Genomic DNA, 13,857 nt, shown 5'->3' on the forward strand with positions numbered 1-13,857 from the left:
CTTGCTTGTAGAAGCACCTAAAAGGTACTGACAACATATTTGGTTCTTTCTGGATGAATTCCATCGCTGGCATTATACCATCACTGCTTGACATTTTATCTTTCGATGCACTCTTTCTAGAATGAATTGACAGTTAAACAGAAAGCTTGAATTTTGTTTTTGACATTTGAATACATGAGAGATTAAAATATGAAGTTTCCATCATCTTACATTTTTATTTAACATACCTATTCTTATTTTTCACCGCTGCAACCTTAAACCAGATAGATAGCTGGACTGCTTCGATCTTCATAAGAGGTAAACTTCTTCGTCACTGGTAATCTTCTGGACAATCTTTCATACCAGTCAGTTACAAATGTCTCTTAGCTTCAGCTTTTCGGAAGACAAGATTATAGGTTAGCACCATAAATATTCTATGGAACTGTTAAATCCTGATGATTCCAAGTATACACTGTCATTTCTTCTAGACTTGTATTACTGGAATTTGAAACACCCATAAATGGACAAGATAAAAAACTAGAATTAATAATAACTATAAGATATCTGAGGATCATATCCTTTATTGTAATCTTGTCAGGTTGGCCTCTGAAATAGGTATATAAACTCGCCACTTGCTGATGTCTATAGAACTTAATTTTCCTGGAAATAGATAAGTCTAGATAAATATAAAGCTTTGTTGAAGTGCTCAATTGAGCATCATTCTTCTGTGTCAAGCTCCCACTATATCCTTGTCAGAAGTTAGTTTTAAGACATTCACATAACAGTGGCTCTCTGTATGTCAGTAGCTTATGACATTACATGCTAGTTTCTTACTCTGACTGAATTTTATTATAATTCAATTTTACACAAGTCTCCCAGAGAAAAAGTTGTATTTACTTTTATATTTCAGAAATATAGGCACTTTTCTTCCTTTGTCTGCCACTGGTTAGTGTCAGATTTTAGAAATATGTGCATAAATATAGGCATGCTTAGATGTATAATAAATCAATTATTTATTTCTACTACTTACTTTTGATGTTTCCACTAATTAGAAAATACTGGACGCTGACAATAGAAAAATATACCGTAAAATTTATAAAGATAAATCTCCCTATTACTGAAATTATTCATTTTTGAATCAGCTCACTAATAACAAAAAGGAATAGGAAATAACCTCAATTGTTTACATGTTTTAAATTTTTATTTATAAATGGTATAGATGAGATTTTTAGCAATAAACTATAAATTTTAGTAATCTAAAGGCAGCAAAGAACATGATAAAAATATTAGTGAAGCAAAACAAACATTTACAATTTTTATTGTTTGTTTTTCCTTCCTACTAATGTAATCAACAGCATTTGTGTCTAGAAGTGATAAAATATCTTCCTTATAAACCTGTTTTTCACAGTCTCACATCTATCTAATATTAAATTTGTTCTAATATCTGATAGATGCTACAAAAAAGAGTTTAAAAAGAAGTTAAACATGTTAAAATTGTTAGAAGGGAGGAACACACAAGACAATTTCACTAGTCATTCTACTTAAAACAAAATTCTAATATCAAGTTGCTTTGAAATTTAAAGCAAACTGTCCCTGATTCTCTAGGTCTTTAAAATATGAAGAGACAATTATAGAAGATAGGAGACAATTTTATTTTTCTCAGGTAGGTTAGCTCAGAATTGCTTGTGTATGTGTGCTTGTGTAATGCTAAATATTCACTTCAAGTCCTTATAGATATGGGCCATGTATGATGGATTCCATAGAATCACATTTCTAATCCCTCCACTTTCGTTTTAACAATGAATTTTTTTCATTAATCTGTTCTATTTTAAAATCCTAACAATTTATCCATCCTTTAACATACTATGTGTCTGTGTCTTTCTGTTTATATGTTAGAAGTTTTGTAGGTTCTTTGTATAAACTATAAATTTCCCAAATTTTTTGCGGTTAAAACAAAAGAATCTGTAGAAAAAATAAAAAGCATAATTTAAAAATATTTCTATACTGAATATTCACATTAAATGTAGCAGAATTAATTCACTATGTAAGAAACTTGTCCTTAAACTGGCACAAATTGTTCTCTGACATATATATATATATATATATATATATATATATATATATATATATATATATATATATATATATATATATATAAAGAAGTACAGATGCTTGAAGGTGACAAAAACCCCTTTATGTAAGACAATTTCCCCTGAGGTGAATATTATGGGACAGTGGTATAGAAAAGTAGGTACTTTGCAGAGGGGTTGTTAGATTTTTTTTGTTTGTTTTGTTTTTGGGTCACACCCTGTGACACTCAGGGTTTACTCCTGGCTCTGCACTCAGAAATGGCTCCTGACTTGGGGGACCACTGTCCATGCTAAATCAGCCACGTGCAAGGCAAATGCCATACCATTTTGCCACCACTCTGACCCCAAATGTTGGAATATTTTATGTATGCAACTCTATTATAGCATACTGCAAATCATGGTGATTAAAATAAAGTTTTTTTTTTTTTTATTTAAACATCTTTATTACATACATGATTGTGTTTGGGTTTCAGTCATGTAAAGAACATCATCCATCACCAGTGCAACATTCCCATCACCAATGTCCCAAATCTCCTTCCTCCCCACCCAACCCCCGCCTGTACTCTAGACAGGCTTTTTGTTTCCCTCATACATTCTCATTATTAGGATAGTTCAAAACGTAGTTATTTCTCTAACTAAACTCATCCCTGTTTGTGGTGAGCATCCTGGGGTGAGCTGAAACTTCCAGCTCTTTTCTCTTTTGTGTCTGAAAGTTATTATTGCAAGAATGTCTTTCATTTTTCTTAAAACCCGTAGATGAGTGAGATCATTCTGCATCTTTCTCTCTCTCTCTGTACGAAGATTAAATCCAAATGGATGAAAGACATCGATATCAGACCCAAAACCATAAGATATATAGAACAACACGTCGGTAAAACACTCCAGGACATTGAGACTAAAGGCATCTTCAAAGAGGAAACTGCACTCTCTAAGGAAGTGAAAGCAGAGATTAACTGATGGAAATATATTCAACTGAGAAGGTTCTGCACCTCAAAGGAAATAGTGCCCAGGATACAAGAGCCACCCACTGAGTGGGAGAAACTATTCATCCAACACCCATCAGATAAGGGGCTAATCTTCAAAATATAAAGGCACTGACAGAACTTTACAAGAAAAAAACATCTAATCCCATCAAAAAATGGGGAGAAGAAATGGACAGACACTTTGACAAAGAAGAAATAGAAATGGCCAAAGACACATGAAAAAATGCTCCACAACACTAATCATCAGGGAGATGCAAATCAAAACAACTATGAGGTACCACCTCACACCCCAGAGATTGGCACACATCACAAAGACTGAGAACAAGCAGTGTTGACGGGGATGTGGAGAGAAAGGAACCCTTATCCACTGCTGGTGGGAATGCCGTCTAGTTCAACCTTTATGGAAAGCAATATGGAGATTCCTTCAAAAACTGGAAATCGAGCTCCCATACGATCCACCTATACCACTCCTAGAAATATACCTTAGGAACACAAAAATACAATACAAAAACCCCTTCCTTACACCTATATTCATTGCAGCACTATTTATCATAGCAAGACTCTGGAAACAGCCAAAATACCCTTCAACAGATGAATGGCTAAAGAAACGTGGTACATATACACAATGGAATATTAGGCAGCTGTCAGGAGAGATGAAGTCATGAAATTTTCCTATACATGGATGTACATGGAATTTATTATGCTGAGTGAAATAAAATAAAGTTTTTAAAAAGAGAGGGGTTTTTAAATTCATAACTAGAAGCCAACTCACATCTCATATAACTAGAACCAGTTTATCATTAACTGATATTTAATCACTAAAAAAATTTATTTACCGATGTTTTTAAAGCAAGTGGCCAAATGTTCTCAGAATTTTATCTTATTCTATAAAAGTGAAGTTGGAATTTGGTTTGTCATTCTAAAGAAAGTCAGCATTTGTTTATTTTTTGTTTCGGTTTGTTTTGATCTTTTTTTTTTTTTAGTCAGCATTTGTTTTAAGATCACTGTTTGAGCTCACATTCTTTATATCTTTAAGGAAAATACATTGTTTAAAAATTCCTCAAAATTGGGGCCGGAGAGATAGCATGGAGGTAAGGCGTTTGCCTTTCATGCAGAAGGTCATCAGTTCGAATCCCGGCATCCCATATGGTCCCCCGTGCCTGCCAGGAGCAATTTCTGAGCATGGAGCCAGGAGTAACCCCTGAGCACTGCCGGGTGTGACCCAAAAAAAAAAAAAACCACAAAAAAAAAAAAAAAAAAAAAATTCCTCAAAATTAAAAAAAATAATGAAGTTGTTTCTTTGACCACAACCTGGAATGAGTTAGCCTCAGTGGTGCAAATTGAAGAAAACATAGAGGGGACTTTAAAACTGAGTCTTCACAAGTCCTGAAATCTAATAAGCTCCTTCATAAGTTGGGAGATAGCATGGAAGATTCCTGAAAAGGCATGCTGCAACCATGCCCTGAACTCCAAAAATTTAAGCAGACACAAAATGGTAGGCTGAATCCTTCCTTCCTCCCCATACTTTGACAATTCAGGAGGATTGTTTTCAGCAGTAAGATTCATCCAAAGGCACAGGTAATAGGGATTTTCCTTACAACTCCACCCTTTGGCAAAGTCTACATCACAGAGTTTTATTCAAGTAAAAAAGGGTCAGGATTTTGAAGACACACAGTCTCATGGTTCCAATGCGTCCCTTTAGAGACAGAGAAAGATCAATGTAAACACAGAAAATGTGTGGTATGGTTAGAAATAAAGACCCATTGATTTTATAGGCATATTCACTTATCATCTAAAACTGGATGCTTTGACCAGAAAATGAACCTAAGAAATTGTAGCTTTCAGAATGTGGCATCTTAAAACCCATGTATCCCCTGTAAAAGTAAGCATTATAAGCTAAGCAGAAATAATTATAGGTGGGCATTGGAGGAAGGATCTGGCATCACAGATGTCGAAAATAGGTCTGTCAAAAATAGATGGTAAAGCACTCCTGGACTTGAAATTCAGACTGACCATCTCATCTAGAAAATTAATGGAGACACTTCATATAGATTTACTCTTTTGTTTCTACACATCATAGTACCTACCCTTTAGTAAAGAAAAGTTAATATCCCCCCCCAAATTAGAATAACATTGCCTACTATTTTGAAACATAAAGAAAATGACATAAAGAGATATTTCAGCAGTATAATAATTTGGAAAAGTGTATTTAGAAAGGAACCATGATGAGTGACATGAAGTAAGAATGATGAATTTTATATAATTATTATAAAGATCAGTGAAATGAATAAATGGATGGAAACTATGGTAGGTCAAGAAATTTTGCTCTAAAATGACCTCTTCCCTTATCTGTCTCTGTGTTTCTCTGTACAGTTTTTATATATATGCACATGTATGCATGCATGTCAGACACACACACAGAGATGGATGAATGAAAATCCCATTTGTTAAAAAATGTCAGGTTTATTGTATGTTTTGTTCTATAAAATGATGAGAAAATGCATTGTAAATTAGACAAACTGGAAATGATTTATCTTAGTCATGTGTTGGCTACTTCACCCTAAATTCGCAAGTAATACATATGACATTTCTTTTATTATAGATAAGGTTACCAGTTAATCTAACAATATTTATTTTTTTATTTTATTTTGGGGCCACACCCGGTTGTTCTCAGGGGTTACTCCTGGCTCTATGCCCATAAATCACTCCTGGCAGGCTTTGGGGAGCATATGGGATCTTGGGGATCAAACCCAGGTCTGTCCAGGATCAGATGCAAGGCAAATGCCCTCCCACTGTGCTACCATTTCTATCCTGTAAACTATAAGGCATTTAATAATGCATTGATCCAATAGAAAATTCAATAAAGGGTATCTCTCAGTAAGTCTCTGATATCTGCTTTCCTCAGAGTTTGTAGCAAAAAGAACAGACAAATGAATAGAAAATAGTAAGTGTCAAAAGTGGGACTGGAGTAATAGTACAGCAAGTAGGAAGGACATTTACTTTATGCAAAACTGACCTGGGTCCTATGCCCTGGCATTCTATATAGTCCATCCTATGAACCCACCAGAATTGATCCATTGGCACCACCAGGTGAGGCTCCAATATATACACAAACAAACTAACAAATAAGTAAATGCTTGTAACTAGATTAGATATATGTCCAGGATGGTTTTCAAGCCAACCTTTGGAGTATAACTCATTAATTGTGTTCAGGGATATTATAAAACTACATCCAAGGTAATATGTTCACAGCAGTACTACACGATACTTTTAACTACTGTCCAAATTCACAAACAATTAAAAAATACTATTTATTTCCCCCTCAAAAATAGCAGAAGTATCTTTTATCCTCTGAAACATTCGGAATTATAATAGTAAAACAAAATTCTTCTCTGTTTCAACATACTATGGAGTGTGCCCTGGAGTTAAAGATACCTTCCGTGGCTTAATGCTCCATCATACATAGAACTACTGTTGTAGCCGTGTCCCATTAGAGACAGGCTTGAACCCCGCTGCAATTGCCAGTCTAGCAGGGCAGATATTCACATCAGCTGAACACAGCTGCACTGAAAGGAGGATCCCAGTAGTTTGAGGCAGTTATGGGAGAGATAGATGGGCTCCTTTTTTTTTTCCAGGCCACACCCGTTTGATGCTCAGGGGTTACTCCCGGCTAAGTGCTCATAAATTACCCCTGACTTGGGGGACCATATGGGACACCCGGGGATCGAACCGTGGTCCTTCCTTGGCTAGTGCTTGCAAGGCAGACACCTTACCTCTAGCGCCACCACGCCGGCCTCAGATGAGCTCCTTTTAAAGTAAACTTCTTGGGGCCTGAGTGATAGCACAATGGTAGGGCATTTGCCTTCCATGGAGACAACCTGAGACGGACATAGGTTCATCCAGGGCATCCCATATAGTCCCCCAAGCCTGCCAGGAACAATTTCGGAGCGCAGAGCCAGAAGTAACCACTGACAGCAGCTTGGGTGTGGCCCCAAAACAAAAACAACAACAACAACAAAAAAAACGGAAGGAAGGAAGGAAAGAAGGAATGAAGGAAGGAAAGAAGGAATAAAGGAAGAAAGGAAGGAAGGAAGGAAAGGAAAAGAAAAGGAAAAAATAAAGCAAACATCTGGCATGTCACGACAGAGCCCACCTCCTGTGCTTTGTCCTTCAGTCATATAGGTAAATTCTGCTTTCCCCATTGACTGCATAACTGTTTAAAAACAACTTTCCTCTTGGTAAAAAAAAAAAAAAAAAAGTGCTCTCATTGCAGTTACTACTGGAAGTTGTATTCCATATACTCCTGGTCCTACCTTCTCTGCCCAGTCCTCAAATGACCTGATCAAATGGCCCGATATCAGACATCTCTGGCATCTTCTAATTGTGGTCAAATAACTTGGAAGCATCAGTATCTTTATCAAGAAGTAAGAAATCATAGAAATAATCCCCTAAAGCTTCCAAGATTTCAGAGTTAATGCTTATAGAATCCTTGATAGTATACACCATGTAAATATTTAATATACACTCTTCTCTACTTTGGTAAATTCTGTAAATTGGTTTGTTCTACATTTCTATTGTTGCATGTTTGTTTTAACAAAGAATTTGTAATTCCACTTACTTAGAATTGATCAAACATTAGTTTCAAGAAGATATATTCAATTCAGATTTCCTCGGAAGAAATATTTTTCATTCTCTCATTCAATTATTATTTGTTAAATGATTATTTTTAGGCCAGACACTGCTTATACTAAGCCAACTATTAGATATACAATGGTGAAAGAAAGGTTAAACTTATATCCCAGTATGAGAAGAAAGAATTAATCAAATAATCATATTAATAAATGCAAAGTTGAAAGTTGAGACAAATTCTCTGAAGGCAATCATGCAAATCAGTGTGTAAATGTTCCTTAGGGAAATAGAAATGATAAAAGGAAGGGCGCTCTATTATAAATGAGGAAAAAGGGTAATCAGAACCCGTCTGGACAGGACATGATAAGATAAATGTTACTTTCTTTAAATTTGTGTGCTAAATGTGTAGCCAGAACACCCAGGCACAGGGAACAGATACGATGTGTAGAAACCCTTTTTAGCTAAGTGAAAACAGAAAATCTTCACAGAATAGGTGAAAGGCAGGTGAGAGAATAGAAAAAGACAATTGAGAGCAGAAGTATAAGATGGCATTTGGGAAGTGGCTGGAAGTGACTGCATTGTGTTTAAAGCTTTCTGCGATGCATTTAAGGTGCCAAGAGGAATAGTAAAACCAAAACTATAGTTTAAAAGTATTTAATAATGATATATCCTTGGGATCTAATTGATAGATAGCACATCTGGTAGGGCATTTGCCTTGAATGCGGCTCAATAGGACTTGAACCCCAGCATCCCATATGGTTCCACAGCCTGCAAAGAGTGATTTCTGAACTCAGAGACAAGAGAAACCCTTGAGCGTGACTGAGTGTGGCCAAAAATATCATCTTCATCATCATCATCATCATCATCATCATCATTATCATCATCATTATCATTCCACATTTTTCACCATGTTAAATACTTTCAAAAATGGTTACTGCTAACTTGAAAAGGTCTTTTTATCCCTATCATGTGGAAAGTTTGTATTTTAATAGGTATTGGGTTTTGTCACTTTCATTGCCTAGATGCATATAATAATATGATTTTTGTCTTTTTGTTGACATGCTATATTACATTAATTAATTTGAATATGTTAAAACATCTTTCCATGCCTGGTATCAATCCCACTTAATACCTATAGATAGTCCTTTTGGTATATGCAAGATTTTGTCTATGATTTGATCTAACGTTTATCAATAATAGTTGTCTTAAATTTTCTAGTAAAATCTTGTAATTATTTTGTAATAATATATCTGTGGACTGTAGAAAATACTGGAGTGATATCTTATAATTTTCCACCAGCTCTTTTTTTTTTTTTTTTTTTTTTTTTTTTTTTTTTTTTTTTTTTTTTTTTTGTTTTTTTTTTTTTGTTTTTGGGCCACACCCTGTGACGCTCAGGGGTTACTCCTGGCTATGCGCTCAGAAGTTGCTCCTGGCTTCTTGGGGGACCATATGGGACGCCGGGGGATCGAACCGCGGTCCGTCCTAGGCTAGCGCAGGCAAGGCAGGCACCTTACCTCCAGCGCCACCGCCCGGCCCCTCCACCAGCTCTTAATGTATGTGAGTTGGGTGGAGTAGGTCAGTGAAACTTCATATTAGCACCCCAATATTGTCAGTGATATCTGCCTGCTATTGAGTGTCTTTGTGGGTTGTCTTCTGGATTTAGGCACCCTTCACTAGAGAGAGGAAAATAGAGGTTTACCCCTTCTGCAGCTAGATTGGAAGGATTTTAAATTTGCATGAAGGCAGCCTTTGTGGCCTCATGGTTGGGCTGAGGGTAATCAGTGTGTTTGTCCCCTAGACTAAATCGTGTCTTTTTTTGAATATGGTGTATATCAGGAATGAATCGACATGGTAGGTCTCTGATAAATCTTTTATAGGTCTAGTAACTTGCTGAAAATACTCATTCCAGGGGAAGTTTTGGTGAAATATAGATAAGTGATAGATTTCAGAGCATAACTCTTGTGTTTATTGACACTTGTTCTTTATTCAAATACACATAACCTAGTATATCTGAGTTGTGTGTGATTTTCATGGTGGTTACGAGCCATATTGACTATGAAAACTATCAAAAGCTAAAAGTTCAAGTCAACATCAAGTTTTAAGTTATTTAGAGAAACTCAAATGCCAATTATCACAAATACTTTCACTGGTGACACTGTCCATAAAATCTTCTCTCTTTGTACCTACAATCCTGCTCTCTCAAATACATGTAGCTTTATATTTAAAATTTATTATATAAAATATGACATTATATGCTTTATTTAAATTAAGTCTCTGGTAATAATCATCTACTGCAGCAGTTTAAGTAAAATGAGTGCAAAAGATTTTCTCACATTGTATCATTGTTTTATCAGCAATTAAAAACAATAAAGTTTCAAAACTTATTTTGAACAAAATATTGAGAAATAATAAAAAATCAAAAGTAATAAATTGTTAACAAGTTTTATAAAATGTACAATTGCAAGAATGATCACTCATGAATATATTGAATATACACTGGAAATCTTAGGCAGGTTATAAAATAATTTTTATTTAAATCTGTTAATTTTTATATTAAACTTGTTTTCTTTTTATAAGGAAATATTAAATATAAAATTTAGTACAGGTAATGACAATTTGTAAATTATTTATGATTTAATTAGATGGTATAAGCTACTATATAATGCATGAAGGTTGAAGTATGGAAGTAGAGCTATAAAACCATCAGCATAATATTCATCAAGACTCTATTAAAGGATGTTAAAATATTAGCATATCATAAATGCAATTCAAATAGGTATTATTAATATATGAAACATAAAAGAGTAAATTAAAATGTAAAAGTTCCCTTATACATTTAGAAATTTATTAGAGAATCTATTGGGTTTTTACATTGGTTTTTAAACATATATGAAGTAATGTTAAAATATCATTATTTATTTGAATCACTAGTCTCCCTTTATTCTGGTTCTATATTCACATTATTAACCTTATTTGGGGGACGATTGTGAGGTTATTCAATGTCTACATATGCTCTGTTCTCAGGAACCCCTTCTATAAATACTCAGGGGATCATATTTGGTAAGAGGGATTTAAACTGGCCTATGTATACAAAACACAAATATCTTAACTTTATTATTATCTTTCATTCCCAATATTAGCCTTCTTCAATTGTTTTTTACCAAAGTTGTATGCCAAGAACATAAAGTGTTTTCTTCTTCATTTCTAGTTGTAAGTTAAGAATTTTGAATTATGACTTCATAGAAAATCTCTTGGAATTAGTTAATATTTGTCTCATTCCCATATATAATAGAGCTATTAATCAAGTTATCCTCATATTAGCTACATCAAGATTCTAAGTATCCCGGGCCCGGAGAGATAGCACAGCGGCGTTTGCCTTGCAAGCAGCCGATCCAGGACCAAAGGTGGTTGGTTCCAATCTCGGTGTCCCATATGGTCCCCCGTGCCTGCCAGGAGCTATTTCTAAGCAGACAGCCAGGAGTAACCCCTGAGCACCGCCAGGTGTGGCCCAAAAACCAAAAAAAGAAAAAAGAAAAAAAAAAAGATTCTAAGTATCCCATATTCAGGACAGATCTTGAGTCTATTAAATTCATTTAAGTCACCATAAGAATTCTTGAAAGTCAGGCTTTTGCTGTATTCAGTGACAAAATCTGGACACTGCTTGAAATATACAAGAAAAAAAAATAAAACACTTCAATTTATATGTGAAATAAACTAGTAGCTGGATTTACTCAGCAAGAAAGCTCAACTTTTTTTCTTGTAGTGAACTGATTTTGTCCCTGTAGGAGCAAAAGGAGATGCAAGGCAATCAGCATTTAATTATGATATTTGACAAGAGTTTAAAGACAAATTCTCTCATGTTCTATCCTCTGTAGATAACTGTGTGAAAGATAATGGGCATTGAGTTCAGCTCTGTGAATTCCAACAATTCCTGTTTAGAAGATAAAGGTAAAAATGCTCCTGTTGTCTAAAGACTCAAGAAAAGTGCAAGAGAAAGAAATGCTTTCTGGTCAAGAGAATAACTTGAGTCAGCATGCCTCACCAGCAGTGGAGTGAGAGGAAAACTTCAAAGAGAAACAAGGTTTGGTTTTATGCTGGGTAGAGTTAGAGTGACATAAGAGTCTATACATATTTAGTAGCTTTTCAGGAAAACTTATGCATATTCATAAGCGATAATGAAGGGCATGCGCAGTTGAGGAATATGCAACTGACATGTATTGCTTGTAAAGAAAAACAGCAGAGATGTAATCAGGGGTATGCTTTTTAGCATAGTAATGAGGAGAAAGGTGACTGCAGATCTAGAAGGGAAAAGGAATTGTACAGCAGTCTTTGCTGGTCTTTATTTTCTACTTAGAAGTCTATGTTCCTTATTAGGACAAAAGCATTTCTAGGGCTCTGCCTTGGCCCAAAGATAAAAGTAAAAGACAAGGCATTGTCACGTTCTCAAAACTATCAAATTATAAGACTCAGATCAGATCATTATAATAAAACTCAGATTAGTGTTTTCTGCTTTTCTTTACACAAGAGGCTTTCTAGATTTTTCTTTTTGATGAGTTTGTGGAATCAGAGATATAGCATAGATTGGTTAACAAAGAATAAATATATTTTATTACTCAATTGAATCATAAAAGATGGCTATGAAAAACACGGGACACAATAAAAACTTGAATTGTTTCATCAAATAGTAAATGTATTAAGGACATTGAGTGTGTAGCAATTAAACAAATATTGAAGACAAATTTAACTTGATTATATATCTTCATTTATTTTCCACCAGTGGTTTTCAGGAATTAGTTTTGATTTTGGACTCAGGAATAACTCCTGGAGGGTTCAGCTTCATAAGTGTATGTGTTATACCCATCATGTTGTACTTTCATTTTTTTTAGAAGAGTGGTATTTACAAATACAATTTTATTTGTATTATCACATAAGACAACTTTTACTTGGTATAACAAATGCTCTCAAAACATATTGGACCACACTCAATAGAACTCAGATATTTCTTCTGGCATATTATAAAGTTACTCTCATTGGTGCTCTGGAGACCAGATATCAAATTTATAACTTTAGACGGCACTTAAGCCATCTCCCAATCCTGTTCACTAAGTTTAGGATTCTCTTTGTATCTTACAGTTTATTTAATTTTTTCTTTGATATCCCTCATGCCATGTGTTGGGATAGCATCTATCATCTTGCTATCTTCTGTAACCATATTTATTGCAAAAATTGTACCGCTTTCCCAGTACAATTCTTTGTCTGTTCTTCTGGGTGGATTTCACAGCATCCATCTTCACAGAGATGAAGCTTATGTTGAAGAAAGACATAATCAAAATAAGCTCATCTTTAGGGCAAAATCAGCAATCAATTATAATAGTATTTGAGTTTATAAAATTTTAAATGTTGTAAAAAAAAAAAGCCCATATAATATTATTGAAGATTCATTCACTGTTAAGAAATCATGATTTTTTTTTTGTTTTTTGTTTTTCGAGCCACATCCATTTGATGCTCAGGGGTTACTCCTGGCTAAGTGCTCAGAAATTGCCCCTGGCTTGGGGGGACCATTTGGGATGCCGGGGATCGAACTGCGGTCTTTCCTTGGCTAGCGCTTGCAAGGCAGACACTTTACCTCTAGCGCCACCTCGCCGGCCCAGAAATCATGTTTTAATTTGTGTATCACTTAGTAATTATATTCATCACAATATTATTTAGATTAATACATATTTGAAAAAACATGAAGCAAGTAAACCAAATTATATTTTATACCTTTATTATGATCACAATTGAAACATTAGTGTAAACTTGGATGGACACTTGCACTTTGAAACTCAATGTTTCAGAAATCTTTCCTTTACTATTAAATATTTACTAAATTCAATGGATAAAGAAATTTTAAAATTATTCTATACTGGCCTTTGACTTAGGAAGATTTACTTAGGGAGTTGAAATTAGAAATAAATTATTTCCAATTTCATGTCGTACATTGAAAGCTGAAAATTTATTTTTAGAAAGTTTTAAGTCTACATTAATTTAACTCAGGCATAGGATATATCTCTGCCATCAAAGTTTGAAATTATGATTAAATTTTAACAAGAGCTTGCGTAAACATTATATTTCAGTTTGGAGGCTTCACTCAACCGTGATCAGGGCTCATTTCTAGTTCTGTTTTTTGGTATCAT

Source organism: Suncus etruscus, chromosome 13 (genome assembly GCF_024139225.1).
Source record: "Suncus etruscus isolate mSunEtr1 chromosome 13, mSunEtr1.pri.cur, whole genome shotgun sequence".
Taxonomy (NCBI): domain Eukaryota; kingdom Metazoa; phylum Chordata; class Mammalia; order Eulipotyphla; family Soricidae; genus Suncus; species Suncus etruscus.